This window comes from Heterodontus francisci, unplaced genomic scaffold (assembly GCF_036365525.1).
Source record: "Heterodontus francisci isolate sHetFra1 unplaced genomic scaffold, sHetFra1.hap1 HAP1_SCAFFOLD_1405, whole genome shotgun sequence".
NCBI lineage: Eukaryota > Metazoa > Chordata > Chondrichthyes > Heterodontiformes > Heterodontidae > Heterodontus > Heterodontus francisci.
The window spans coordinates 43957-59301 of NW_027140529.1; the positions used below are offsets into that span (position 1 = coordinate 43957).

Below are 15345 nucleotides of genomic sequence, written 5' to 3' on the forward strand. Positions count from 1 at the left end.
GTCCGTAAAAAAGCAGGACAAATCCAATCTGACCAATTGCCGCCCCATCAGTCTACTATCAATCATCAACAAAGTGATGGAAGATGTCACCAACAGTGCTATCAAGCACCACACACTTAACAATAATCTGCTCATCGATGCTCAGTTTAGGTTCTGCCAGGGTCTCTCAGCTCCAGGAAATAATTTGGCAGATAGAGTAGAATGTGGGAAAATGTGAGGTTATCCACTTTGGCAGGAAGAATAGAACAGGAAAATATTATTTAAATTGTGAGAGATTACAGAATGCTGCGGAGTAGAAGGATCTGGGTGTCTTCGTACATGAATCACAAAAAGTTACCATGCAGGTACAGCAAATAATTAGGAAGGCAAATGGAATGTTCCCCTTTATTGCAAGGGGAATGGAGTATAAAAGTAGAGATGTGTTGCTACAAATGTACAGGGTGCTCGTGAAACCACACCTAGAGTATTGTGTACAGTTTTGGTTTCCTTATTTAAGGAGGGATATACTTGCATTGGAGGCAGTTCAGAGAAGGTTCACGAGATTTATTCCAGTGATGAAGGGGTTGTCGTATGAGGAAAGTTGAGCAGGTTGGACCGATACTCATTGGAGTTGAGAAAAATGAACGGTGAACGTATTGAGACATATAAGATTCTGAGGGGACTTGACAGGGTAGATGCTGAGAGGAAGTTTCCCCTCGTGGTGGAATCTAGAACTCGGGGACACAGTTTCAGATTTAGGGGTTTTTCATTTAAGAAGGAATTTCTTCTCTCAGAGCGTCATTAATCTTTGGAATTCTCTACCGCAGAGAGCAGTGGAGGCTGGGTCATTGAATGTCTTCACGATTTTTATCTACAAGAGAGCCAAGGGTTATGTGGGCAGGCAGGAAAGTGGGGTTGAGGTCATGATCAGGTCAGCCATGATCCTATTGAATGACGGAGCAAGCTCGAGGGGCGAAATGGCCTACTCCTGCTACTAGTTGTTCTGATCTTATGTTGTTATGATCTCATTGCAGCTTGGTCCAAACAGAGATAAAAGAGTGGAATTCCAGAGGAGAGGTGAGAGTGATTGCCCTTGAGTGAGTGTGGCATCAAGGATCCCTAGCAAAATTGAAGTCAATGGGAATCAGGGGGAAAACTCTCCACTTGCTGGAGTTGTACCTCACACAAAACAAGATGGTTGTGGTTCGTGGAGGCCAATCATCTCAGCCCAGGACATTGCTTCAGTAGTTTCTCAGGGTAGTGTCGTAGACCCAAACATCCTCAGCTGTTTCATTGACGACTTTCCCTTCAAAATAAGTCAGAAGTGGGAATGTTAGGTGATGATTCACAACTCCTCAGTTGAAGCAGTCTGTGCCAACAAGCTGCAAGACCTGAACAATATTCAGGCTTGAGCTGATAAGTGACAAGTAACCTTCTGGCAACACAAGTGCCAAGCAGTGAACATCTCCAATGAGAGAGAGAAAAAAATCTACCTTTTGATATTCAGAGCATTATCATCGCTGAATCCCCCACCATCAATATGTTGGGGGTTACCATTGACCAGAAACTAAACGGGACCAGTCAGATCTATGCTGCGGCTATAAGCGCAGGTCAGAGATTAGGAATTCTGCAGCAAGTGGGAAAAATTAGGAATTCTAGGGGCGGCACAGTGGCGCAGTGGTTTGCACCGCAGCCTCACAGCTCCAGCAACCCGGGTTCAATTCTGGGTACTGCCTGTGTGGAGTTTGCAAGTTCTCCCTGTGTCTGTGTGGGTTTTCTCCGGGTGCTCCGGTTTCCTCCCACAAGCCAAAAGACTTGCAGGTTGGTAGGTAAATTGGCCATTATAAATTGTCCTATAGTATAGGTAGGTGGTAGGGAAATGTAGGGACAGGTGGGGATGTGGTAGGAATATGGGATTAGTGTAGGATTAATATAAATGGGTGGTTGATGGTCGGCACAGACTCGGTGGGCCGAAGGGCCTGTTTCAGTGCTGTATCTCTAAACTAAACTAAGTATCTCACCTCCTGATACACCAAAACCTGTCCACCATCGACAAGGCACAAGTCAGGAGTGTGATGGAATACATCCCACTCAACAACACTCAAGAAGCTCAATACCATCCAGGACAAAGCAGCCCACTTAATCGCCACCTAACCCACCACCTTAAACATTCACTCTCTCCACCACCAGTACACAGAGTCTGCAGTGTGTACCATCTCTATATGCACTGCAGTAACTCGCCATGTATCCTTCAACAGCACCTTTCAAACCCGTGACCTCTACCACCTCGAAGGACAAGGGCAGCAGATGCATGGGAACTCGCCATCTGCAGGTTCCCCTCCAAGTCACTCACCATCCTGACTTGGAACGATATCGCCATTTCTTCACTGTTGTTGGGTCACAATCCTGGAACTCCCTCCCCAACGGCGGTGTGGGTGTTCCTGCACCACATGGACTGCAGCAGTTCAAGACGGCAGCTCACCACTACATTCTCAAGGGCAATTAGGGATGGGTAATAAATGCTCACCTTATCAGCGATACTCACATCCAAGAATGAATAAAAAACAAATCACTCTCCACAGATTCCCCACAATCTGGGCTTGGACATTTACTTCAGGAGCACAGAGCTTTATATAACTGCAACATGAGTTCCAAACTTCATATTCCGTTCGCTTTTCACATTATTTTCTCCCAGTCCACTAGCTTTTAGTAATTCTGTATTCGGGTCTCGGCTCCTCCACAGTTTCTAACATCTCACCTCTTACAAAAAAACACTCTGATCTATCTTTCTTCAGTATTACATGACCCCACATTTTAAACTCCATCTGTCAAAGCATTGCTCACTCACTTAATCTATCAAGAAGATTTGAAAATAAATTTCTTGCCAAAGGATAATATTCTGCTTCTGCTCCCTCGCCGTTTGCTTTTCCCATCAGTCTTTCACTTGGTGTAAATCCAGAGAATATAAAGATGGAAGGAAGGGAGGGAGGGAAAATCTTGCTCCGCTTTGTGATCCCAATTTGATCTTCATTCCAGTCCAATTTGGGTGAAGAATCCCAATTGTCTGTCTCAATTTTAATAATATATAAACAATTGGGAAGGTCATGTCTTACCAACTTAATAGAATTCTTTGAGGAAGTGACAAAGTTGATTGATGAGGGAAGGGCTGTCGATGTCATATACATGGACTTCAGTAAGGCGTTTGATAAGGTTCCCCATGGCAGGCTGATGGAGAAAGTGAAGGCGCTTGGGGTCCAAGGTCTACTAGCTCGATGGATAAAGAACTGGCTGGGCAACAGGAGACAGAGAGTAGCAGTAGAAGGGAGTTTCTCAAAATGGAGACGTGTGACCAGTGGTGTTCCACAGGGATCCGTGCTGGGACCACTGTTGTTTGTGATATACATTAATGATTTGGAGGAAAGTATAGGTGGACTGATTAGCAAATTTGCAGACGACACTAAGATTGGTGGAGTAGCAGATAGTGAAGGGGACTGTCAGAGAATACAGCAGAATATAGATAGATTGGAGAGTTGGGCAGAGAAATGGCAGATGGAGTTCAATCAGGGCAAATGCGAGGTGATGCATTTTGGAAGATCCAATTCAAGAGTGAACTATACAGTAAATGGAAAAGTCCTGGGGAAAATTGATGTCCAGAGAGATTTGGGTGTTCAGGTCCACTGTTCCCTGAAGGTGGCAACGCAGGTAAATAGAGTGGTCAAGAAGGCATACGGCATGCTTTCCTTCATCGGACGGGGCATTGAGTACAAGAGTTGGCAGGTCATGTTACAGTTGTATAGGACTTTGGTTCGGCCACATTTGGAATACTGCGTACAGTTCTGGTCGCCACATTATCAAAAGGATGTGGATGCTTTGGAGAGGGTGCAGAGGAGGTTCACAAGGATGTTGCCTGGTATGGAGGGCGCTAGCTATGAAGAGAGGTTGAGCAGATTAGGATTATTTTCATTAGAAAGACGGAGGTTGAGGGGGGACCTGATTGAGGTGTACAAAATCATGAGAGGTATAGACAGGGTGGATAGCAAGAGGCTTTTTCCCAGAGTGGGGGTTTCAATTACTAGAGGACACGAGTTCAAAGTGAAAGGGGAAAAGTTTAGGGGGGATATGCGTGGAAAGTTCTTTACGCAGAGGGTGGTGGGCACCTGGAACGCATTGCCAGCGGAGGTGGTAGATGCGGGCACGATGGATTCTTTTAAGATGTATCTTGACAGATACATGAATGGGCAGGAAGAAAAGAGATACAGAACCTTAGAAAATAGGCGACATGTTTAGAGAGAGGATCTGGATCGGCGCAGGCTTGGAGGGCCGAAGGGCCTGTTCCTGTGCTGTAATTATCTTTGTTCTTAATTCTGGAAACACCGTCTGGAAATTGACAGGAAGAGGTTTCCAGTCTGACTTTATGCAAAAAGTCCCCCAATAGAAATAAAGGAACTATCCAGCTCACAAACTAACAGCAAGGATGGGATTCGAACCCATTCATGAAGAACACAATGCATTAGCAGACAATCACCTTAACCTCTCAGCCACCTTAACAGTTGCGCAAACGTGGGTGTCACCTTCAGCACAGCTCCTGGCTGTGCAGCCAGCTGCAGTGACCTCATGGTTCAGGCGTCTGAGTGATGTTAATCATGATGTGATCAAATGATTGCATGTTCCACTCTTTCCGTGGTGGGTTTTCACACTGAGTGGAAACGTGTTGGACATGGTCTGGAAATGTTTCACACCGCTCCATTCCCTGGTTCATTTACTTACAGAAGGTATATTTCCATCATTACACAACCCATAAGATGAACTTTTTTCAAAAGACTTCAGTGTATTTAGCTCTGTGTTCAACACTGTGAGGCAGCTTTCTGTGTTGAGAAAGAGTGCAATTTAATGACTGGTCTCTTGGATCTTGGATCAAACAGGGTGACAGATAGAGGTCTGTGTGCAGAGGGTTTGGAGGTGAGCTCTGATTCCTAACCCTTTCTGGATTGTGAGGAATAAAGAATGAATGAGAGAGAGAGAATGTGGGAGAAGGGATGATGGAAGAATTTGTTTGTGAACCTGATTAAAAGTGGCTCAAACGCAAGATCATATTAAGATATCAAGAGCAGAACATTAACATAATCTGAGTTCCGCGATCTGGTCGGGTTCCATTCCCCTGAAGTGAGGAATGAACGGGTGGGGAAATTCCGCCTGGAGTTATATTTGTCTCCAATGAAGATGAGTTCACAGTGAGGATGGAATAGCTCAGTTGGGAGAACACTAGATTGAAGAACCAGGATACAATCCCTGGTTTCATCAGTTTTAATTTGGTGTCTCCATCAGTTTAAGTAGAGAGAATCAGAGGGGAGATTTTCCACTCTTGACCCCATGGGCTGAATTTTAAACGAACGGTGCGGCTCTCGGCAGAGGCACCGGAAGCGGGTGTCGTCACCACACGAGTGAAATGTGGCCGACCGACTCCGATCACGGAGCAGCCGACCAATTAATGAAGGGGAGGCGTGGGGCCCATGTAAACAAGGACCAGAGGTAGGGAACGAGGCACCGATGGCACCGACATCTGACACAACGGCAGGTGCTGACACCATATTTAAAGGGCTGCCAACCCTGCATTCACTGCTGCCTGGTTTAAAGGAGTGTCTTCCTGAGAGCCCTCTGATGCCCCAGGACCCGTTCTGCTGCCTCTGCTGCCCCAGGACCCATTCTGCTGCCTCTGCTGCCCCAGGATCCGTTCTGCTGTCTCTGCTGCCCCAGGACCCGTTCTGCTGTCACTGCTGCCCCAGAACTCGCTCTGCTCCCTCTGCTGTCCCAGGACACGTTCTGCTGCCTCTGATGCCCCAGGACCCGTTCTGCAGCCTCTGATGCCCCAGGACCCGTTCTGCTGCCTCTGCTGCCTGCTGAGTAAGGAGCTGAATGCGAGCCTGCAGTGACCATGGTCCCACGGTTTAGCGATGCCTCCCTGCAGGTTCTCCTCCAGGTGGCAAGAGAAAGGTGGAAGATCCTCTTCCCCAGGGATGGGAGGTGGAGACCTGCCCACCTGACCAAGCAAAGCTGGCTGAAGATAGTCGGTGAGGTCAGCTGACGTGGGGTCACCCCCAGAACATGGATCCAGTACAGGAAGTGGGTCAATGACCGGATCCAGGCTGCTCAGGCGAAAACTCAAAACACTTTGGACCCTTTGGACATTGCATGTGGCAGAGTGAGAGGGAGTGTTTGGTGGAAAGGGAGTGACCACCCAGTCATGTGGATTGGGGAAGGGCAGCAGGACATGCTGCCTGAGGCTTGGCTGCATCTCGGTGAGAGGTGCACGTCAGTCATTGTATCAACTCACACAGTCCCTCGAGAGGGGCCACATGCAGGAGGAATACGTGTGTCCCCATCATGGACTGCTGGACTATCACCATCAGAGATGTTGGGCTTGTCCCCGCTGGGAGACTAACTTTGTTCATCATTGTGTCTGCAGGAGAAGACATCCCACAATTGGAAAGAGCGTGTCAAGACCGGCGGTGGATGCCTTATCTCCATGTCCTCATCCCGATGGAGGAGGAGGCCATGGAACAGGCAGGGCAGCAAAGCAGCTGCTCCATAGCTGATGGAGAGACAGGGACACCTACCCAAGAGAGTGAGTGAACATCTCCTGGGGCACAAGGGAGCATCTGCTGCAAAGGAGCCACACTGCTCATCTGCTCACCACTGCATCAATGGAGCTGCACGTTAGGGGTGGTTGGAATGTCATGATGGGAAGACCCTAACCCTTCAATGTCCCTGTTTTCTCATGAAGGCCCGGATGAACGACAAAAGCAAAGAGCTGGAGAGACTGGGGGACAGCCGGACATGTCTGAGGAGGAGGAGGGAGCCTCAGAGGGTGCACCATCACCTCATTCCCCTGCACCCTTCACCAGCACAGAAACTCTCACGTTGGTGGGTATCCGTTCGCGGTTAGATTCTGGCATGCAAACTGGTGAGCACATCACAGACAGGCCCGGGCAGCTGGCGGAGGCTGTGACAGCCGAGGCCACTGGGAGTTGGTGGTTTGTGGGAGGCCAGGCCCATGCTGTGCCCCAGGCTGATGACGTGCCTCTTGTGTCACCAGCAACACGGGAAATGCTGCAGCTGCAGTGAGAGGTCAGGCAACATCTGGCAGAGTTGCCAGAGGCTATGTGTACCCAAGCACGGACGATGGAGGAGTCCATCCAGGCCTTGGGTGCTGCACTGTCTCTGATGGGGGTGTGTCTGGCTTCCTCCATTGAGAGATTGGTGACTCTCATGGAGAACCAGATCCAGCAGACCAATCAGTGGCTGCCGGAGATGTGCGCAGACCTGCACTCCATCACTTTGTCCAGGAGCTCCATCCAGTCGTGACAAGGTGAGAGGGGGGACGAGGCACCTGAACTCTCCACTTGGTCCACGTCCCTCTCAGGTCAGCAGGGAGGTACAAGTGTGTCTTATAAGGGGGAGGAGCAGCTGGCTGCTACATCTGGGGGCCCCTCTCAGGGTGCTCCTGGTGTGGACGGTAATTCCAAAGTCCCTCTGCCAGTGACACCAGAGATGCCAGCACCTCCATGATCCTCGATGACAGAGGGGGTCCCTGTACCTGTGCAGGAGGCCCTCAGTGTGCCAGGGCCCTCCAGGCCTCAGGCAGCTGAGGACGGCCGCCAATGTCATCCCAAGCCATGGAGCAGCAAGGTCAGCAGCCTGTCTCCACCTCAGCTGACAGAGCAGGGGGAGGAGCAGGTAGGAACACCCGGAAGAGATTTAAGAAGAGCACCCAGATTCACTGAGGGGTTCACGGGTGAATGTACATTCCAGATGGATAGGGTTGTGTTTGGTGTCACACAGAATAAAGAAATGATGTTCTCTCACTATGTCTCCTTCCTATTGTTGATGCCCTTTGGGACTTCATTTCAACCCTTCCTCCCAAGGGGCTGGAAGTGATGGACCAAGCCCTGAGTTCACAAAGCTTCGGCCTTGTCACTGTGCGATGTGTACCTGGGCGCTGTAGTGTAGAAGGAAGGAGGTGACAACAGGGCTGTTTAAAGCTAAGACTTTATTGCTGTGGTTCCAGAAGGTGGTAAGGCTCAAAGGAAACGTGAATGTATAAGGGTGTCTCGTGTCTCCCTTGTGTGTATCTTATGGAGGCTTTCCTGCTGTGCCTGAGGTTTTTCATCTGGCACTGCTTGGGCAGCATCCTCCTCCACATCCTCATCATCAGAGGAGACACCACACTCCATGATATCCACACGAGTCAACACCTCACCCCTCTGTCATGCCAGATTGTGCAGAGCACAGCAAGCCACCATGATACGCGAGACCCTCGCCGGGACATACTGAAGAGCTCCACAGGAACAATATAAGTGCCTGAATCTCATCTTCAGGAGACCAATGGCCTCTTTGATGGTCGCTCGGGTTGACCCGCAGCAGGTGTTGTACCTCTCCTCTGAATCGTTGTGTGGGTTCCTCACAGGCATCAGTACTCATGTTCTCACTGGGTTGCCCTTGTCTCCAAGGATCCATCTCAGAAAGCACATGGGGCCACGGAAAGGTTCTGGTACCTGGGAGTGTCTTGCTATGCAGGCGTTGTGGCTGCTTCCCGGGATTTGTGCACACACCTGTAGGATCCATTTGTGATGGTCACAGACCAGTTACACACTGAGCAAGTGGAAGCCCTTCCTGTTGAAGGCTGCTGGCTGGTCTGCAGGAGCCTTGATGGTCACATGGGTGCAGTCGATGACACCCTACACCTGGGGGAATCCAGCGATGGCCCCGAATCCTATAGCCCTCTCAGCGTGACTGTTTGGATCGATGTGCACATAGTCACCGGCCCTCCTGAACAGGACATTGGTGACCTCCTTGATGCACTGATTCACCACAGACTGTGAGATTCCACACATATCTCCAGTGGATCCCCGCAATGATCTGCTGGTGGAGAAGTTCAGTGGCACGGTGACCTTCAGTGACACTGGCATCAGGTGCCCACCAAGTCCCATGGGGCACAGCTGCATCATGGCAGAGAGATCAGTGACAACCTCCGTGGAGAGGCGCTGTCTGCGGAGACACAGTCACTCGGACATCTGCAGGTAGTTGAACCTCGGCTGACGTGTTCCTCTGCCTCCTTCTCCAGCCTCCTGTTCGAGGCTGGCCCTCCTGTGGGCCCCCAAGCTGCTGTGGTGTCCCTGCTGGTGCCTGCGCCTCCCTCCCTCCCTCTCTACTCCTCCTCCTCTTCAATGGGAGCCTCGAATCCAGGGTGAATGAGGCCCATGACAGGTTGACCCTCCCTGAGTGCAAGGCCTTCACAGTAAACAACACCCAGCCCCATTTACCTCATTTGTCACCCTCAATGAGGTGGCACTGCCCCAATAACACCCGGGTGTGGCTCACCCTGCAGAGCTGGCACATTGGCCCCCACGCCTGACAGTGTTTCCCGATGCCCTTTCCCCCTCCACCCTTGCTGCCAAGTTACGCTGCCTCACCCGACAGCTTCCCAGTGAAGCCAACACTCAGCTCCCACCTCCCAGTCACCTCCTTTAACCAGGCGAGGCTCTGAAGTCCCAGGGTTCCCGTGTGCTATTAATTCAATTGGACCCAGTGAATAAAATTGCTGACAATTGGACTCATTAATACTTTAAATGCCTTCTTGCCGTGTGGATGTGCGAAGTCTGCCCTCCATGTCAGCCGCCGACAGAAAAATCCGGTCCAACGTCTTCCATCCCTATTTTATACACCCCCCCTCCCCCTCCCCCTCCCCAGCCTCCATTCCCGTCTCCAACGGTCCCTTAAATTTCTGGCCCATGTCTCTAAGACTAATGGGAGTGAAACTACAGCTGCTCCTTAGACTGAACAGGGAGAGCAGCTCTCTCTGTGTTGAAAGTGAATGAATCTGCTCTTTACCTTGTCTTACTGGAATGTTCACTGTCTGGAAATGTCTGTTTGAAAATGTTTTCCTGTTATATTAATGGAGCAGAGGAGCAGAAGTGAGGTACTGTTCAACAGGGAGGTTTGGAAGTGGGTGAAGGGGTGGAGTGACGGTGGGAGTGAGAGGCGCAGTGAGTTGGCCATTCTCAATAGAGTGTCAGGAATGAAGGTCAGAGGAACAGACCAGGCTGGAAACACAGAAAGAGCGAGGAGAAGCTGGTGTGAAAAACAGAGATTAAACAACAGGCTTGTTCAGTTGGTTTGTGTCTGGTGTTTAGAATACCCGGAATCTGGGTTCACTTCACTTCCAACTCAGCAATTGTACCAACATTATGTTCATAAAACCATAGAATGATACACAAAGAAGGAGACCATTTGGTCCATTGTGTCAATGCTGTCTCTTTGGTTGTGCTATCCAATTAGTTCTGATGCTCAGCTTTTTCCTGTAATCTGTACATTTTCCTTCCAGTATTTATCCCTATTGCTTTTCAAAGTTACTACTGAATCTGCTTTCAAGTCCTGATCAGACAGTGCATTCCAAATCACAACACATCACCGTATAAATCCCGACCTCATTTCGCCTCTGGTTCTTTTCTCAATCACCTGATAAATACATCCTCTGGTTACTGACCCTTTTGCCACTGGAAACAATTTCTCCTTATTTGACTTATTGAAAACCTTCTTGATGATGTCACATACTAGACTGCCAGTAAAACTGAAGCCCATGTAATAAAAGGGACAATGACAGCATGGATATGAAATTAGCAGACTGATAGGAACATAGGAGCAGGAGTAGGCCATTCAGCCCGTCGAGCCAACCCCGCCATTCAATATGATGATGACTGATCATCCACTTCAATGCCTTTTTCCCACACTATGTCCATATCCCCTATGTCATTTGCATTTAGAAATCTGTCAATCTCTGCTTTAAACATACTCAATGACTGAGCTTCCACAGCCCTCTGGGGTAGAGAATTCCAAAGATTCACAACCCTCTGAGTAAAGAAATTTCTCCTCGTCTCTGTCCTAAGTGGCTTTCCCCTTATGTTGAAATTGTGTCCCCTGGTTCTAGATTCCTCAACCGGAGGAAATAGCTTCATCTACCTGTCTATCCCTTTAAATATATGGTAAGTTTCAATGAGATCACCTCTCATTCTTCGAAACTCTAGAGAATACAGGCCCAGTTTCCCCAAAATCTCTTCATAGGACAGTCCCGCCACCCCGGGAACAAGTCTGGTGAACCTTCGTTGTACTCCCTCTATGGCAATGATATCCTTCCTAAGGTAAGGGGATCAAAACTGCACACAGTATTCCAAAGTGCAGTCCAACCAAGGTTATATACAATTGAAGCAAGACTTCACTACTCCTGTACTCAAATCCTCTTGTGATAGAGTCTAACATATCATTCGCCTTCCTAATTGCTTGCTGCACCTGCATGTTAGCTTTCAGTCACTTACTGACAAGGACACCCAGGCCCCTTTGTCCATCTACACTTTCTAATCTCTTAACATTTAAGAAATGATCTGCACATCTGTTTCACCTACCAAAGTGGACAACCTCACATCTTTGCACATTATATTCCATGTGCCACTTTCTTGTCCACTCACTAAGTCTGTCCAAATCCCCTTGAAGCCGCTTTGCATCTTCCTCACAACACACATTCCCACCTAGTTTTGTGTCATCTGCGTACTTGGAAATAGTACATTTGGTCCCCACATCCGAATCATTGATATATATTGTGAACAGCTGGGTCACAGTGTGGTGGTGAACAGTTGTATTTCTGTCTGGAGGAAGGTTTACAGTGGGTTCCCCATGGTTCCTCATAACTTCAGTTATGTGCAGAGACTGGAAAAGCTGGGGTTGTTCTCCTTGGAGCAGAGCAAGTTCAGAACAACTTTGACAGAGTTAGAATCAAGGAATCAAATGGTTACAGGACAGAAGGAGACCATTCAGTCCATCATGTCCATGACAGCTCTTTGCAAGAGCAAATCAGCTAATTCCACTCCTCTGCCCTTTCATTGTAACCCTGCAAATTTTCTCTATTCAGGTGTTTATCCAATTCCCTTTTGAAAGCCACGATTGAATCTGCCTCCAGCACACTCTCAGGCAGTGTATTCCAGATCCAAACCACTCGCTCTGTCCCACACCCCTGGTACCATTGCAGAAAATCTCTTCTGTTCATTTCATCCCTCATAAATAATTGAAATGAAATGTTTATTAGGAAATGCACAACATAAAAAGGAGAGAGAAATAAATGCTGAGCAAAATAGAAGTCAATGTTTGGAAGGTAAAAAGAGCAAAAGATGTAACTTTTATTCTGGATGAGTGAGAGGAATATATCACACTTTGGGGATTTTGTAAGAGGATTTATTGATAAACCTGGGATTTGAGAGGAAGCTGGTTCATGGTTTACAGAACAAATTCAGCCCCTGGGATGGAGCCAACAGCTGCACTGTCCAATAACAGACAGGACGGGGACACTGTCTCAGGCGTAGTGAGCTCAGTCGATGAAAGCATGAAACTCTGAATCTCAAGTTTTTGAGTTTGAGCCCCACGGTGGGTGTTTTATATTTCCTTTTTAGGCTGATTTTACAGGCATTCTCCAGCTCTGAATTCCTCGGCAGAGAGTTCAAGGAGTGTTTGAAATGAGATTCAACAGCAGTATGAGAAAGTCTCTCCTTGATTCAGGACTCTTATCTCTCTGCAGCAACTCGCTGCTGAAGATTGAACTTTATCTCATTTCATTCTCAGCTGAGGGTCAGTGTGGATCACTGGGACTTCCGGCTGTCTCCCACTTCACAATCCATCAGTGCTGAGAAAGCAATGGGGAATATTACGCACATGTTACAATGTTTTATAAATACTTGAATGTATTTCACACTGTGTCTGACAGTGTGAATCTCCCCTGGTATATCAGCTCACCAATACTTCAACAGAACATTCACATAATGTGAGCTCTGAGATCTGTTCAGATCCCATTCCCAAGACCTGGAAAGTGGGATTGGGCTGGATCGCTCTTTTTCAGTTGGCACAGACACGATTGCTAAATTGTCACATTCTGTGCCATAAATTTTCTCCATTTTCTATGTTCTATAAAGTGAGGTGTGATTGGGAGGGGCAATTCCACCAGGGTTATATTTTCTACCAAAACAATGACACAATGGATACTTCACTTTTTTATTCATTCATTCATGCGATGTGGGCGTTGCTGTCCAGGCCAGCATTTACTGCCCATCCTTAATTGCCCTTGAGAAGGTGGTGGGGTGGGCTGCCTTCTTGAACCACCCTTGAGTGAGTGTGGCATCAAGGATCCCTAGCAAAATTGAAGTCACTGGGAATCAGGAGGAAAACTCTCCACTTGCTGGAGTCGTACGTCGCACAAAACAAGATGGTTGTGGTTCGTGGAGGCCAATCATCTCAGCCCAGGACATTGCCTCAGGAGTTTCTCAGGGTAGTGTCGTAGACCCAAACATCCCAGCTGTTTCATTGATGACTTTCTCTTCAACATAAGTCAGAAGTGGGAATGTTAGATGATGACTCACAACTCTTCAGATACTGAAGCAGTCTGTGCCTGCAAGCAGCAAGACCTGAACAACATTCAGGCTTGAGCTGATAAGTGACAAGCAACCTTCTGGCCACACAAGTGCCAAGCAGTGAACATCTCCAATGAGAGAGAAAAAAAATCTACCTTTTGATATTCAGAAGCATTATCATCGTTAAATCCCCCACCATCAATATCTTGACCAGAAACGTAACTGGACCAGTCACATCTATGCTGTGGCTATAAGCGCAGGTCAGAGATTACGAATTCTGCAGCAAGTATCTCACCTCCTGACACCCCAAATCCTGTCCACCATCTACAAGGCACAAGTCAGGAGTGTGATGGAATACATCCCACTCAACAACACTCAAGAAGCTCAACACCATCCAGGACAAAGCAGCGCACTTGATCGGCACCTAACCCACCACCTTAAACATTCAATCCCTCCACAACCAGTAAACAGTGGCTGCAGTGTGTACCATCTCCATATGCACTGCAGCAACTCGCCAAGTATCCTTCAACAGCACCTTCCAAACTCGTGACCACTACCACCTCGAAGGACAAGGGCAGCAGATGCATGGGAACTCACTACCTGCAGGTACCCCTCCAAGTCACTCACCATCCTGACTTGGAACGATATCGCCAGTTATTCACTGTTGTTGGGTCACAATCCTGGAACTCCCTCCCCAACGGCAGTGTGGGTGTTCCTGCACCATATGGACTGCATCAATTCAAGAAGGCAGCTCTCCACCACCTTCTCAATGGCAATAGGAATGGGTAATAAATGCTCGCCTTATCAGCGATACTCACACCCAAGAATGAATAAAAACCAAATCACTCTCCACAGATTCCCCACAATCTGGGCTTGGACATTTACTTCAGGAGCACAGAGCTTTATATCACTGCAACATGAGTTCCAATCTTCATATTCTGTTCACTTTTCACATTATTTTCTACCAGTCCACGAGGTTTTATTAATTCAGTATTCGGGTCTCTGCTCCTCAACCGTTTCTAACATCTCACCTCTTACAAAAAAACACTCTGATCTAGCGTCGGTAGTCGATGACCCCTCATTTTAAACTCCATCTGCCAAAGCATTGCTCACTCACTTAATCTATCAAGAAGATTTGAAAATAAATTTCTTGCCAAAGGATAATTTTCTGCATCTGCTCCCTCGCCATTTGCTTTTCCCATTTGTCTTTCACTTGGTGCAAATCCAGAGAAAGTAATGATGGAAGGAAGGAGGGGAGGAAAAATCCTGCTCCGTTTCGTGATCCCTATTTGATCTTCATTCCACTGCAGTTTGGGTGAAGAATTCCAATTGTCTGTCTCAATTTTAATAAAGTATAACCAATTCTGGAATCACTGTCAAGATACTGACAAGAACAGGTTTCGAGGCTGACTTTACACATAAGCTCACCCAACATAAATAATACACGAAACAGCTCATAAACTAGCGACAAGGATGGGATTCGAACCCACGTGTGCAAAGCACAATGGATTAGCAATCCATCGCCTTAACCTCTCGGCCACCTTGTCAGTTGCAGAGACATAGCTGTCACCTTCAGCACAGCTTCTGGCTGTGCAGCCAGCTGTGGAATGATGGAAATATATCTTCTGTAAGTAAATGAAGTTGGGAATGGAGCGGTGTGAAACATTTCCAGACCATGTCCAACACGTTTCTACTCAGTGTGAAAACCCAACACGGAAAGACTGGAACATGCAATCATTTCATCACATCATGATTAACATCACTCAGACACCGGAACCATTAGGTCACTGATGAAGTCATGATGACCGAATTTCTCATGAAATGAAAACTGAACTAACTGACTGGAAGAATTGCTTTAACCCCACATGATCAGCGAGGCACAGCATCAGGCCGACTTGTCGGGTGGTGTAAACAGATATCA

At 47.8% G+C, this 15345-nt stretch overlaps 1 non-coding gene across 1 annotated transcript; it reads right to left on the reverse strand.

Moving 5' to 3' along the window:
• Nucleotides 1-14889: 14889 nt before the first annotated feature.
• trnas-gcu (transfer RNA serine (anticodon GCU)) lies at nt 14890-14971 on the reverse strand. The gene has a single exon. It is a non-coding gene; the product is annotated as a tRNA-Ser (tRNA).
• Nucleotides 14972-15345: the final 374 nt, after the last annotated feature.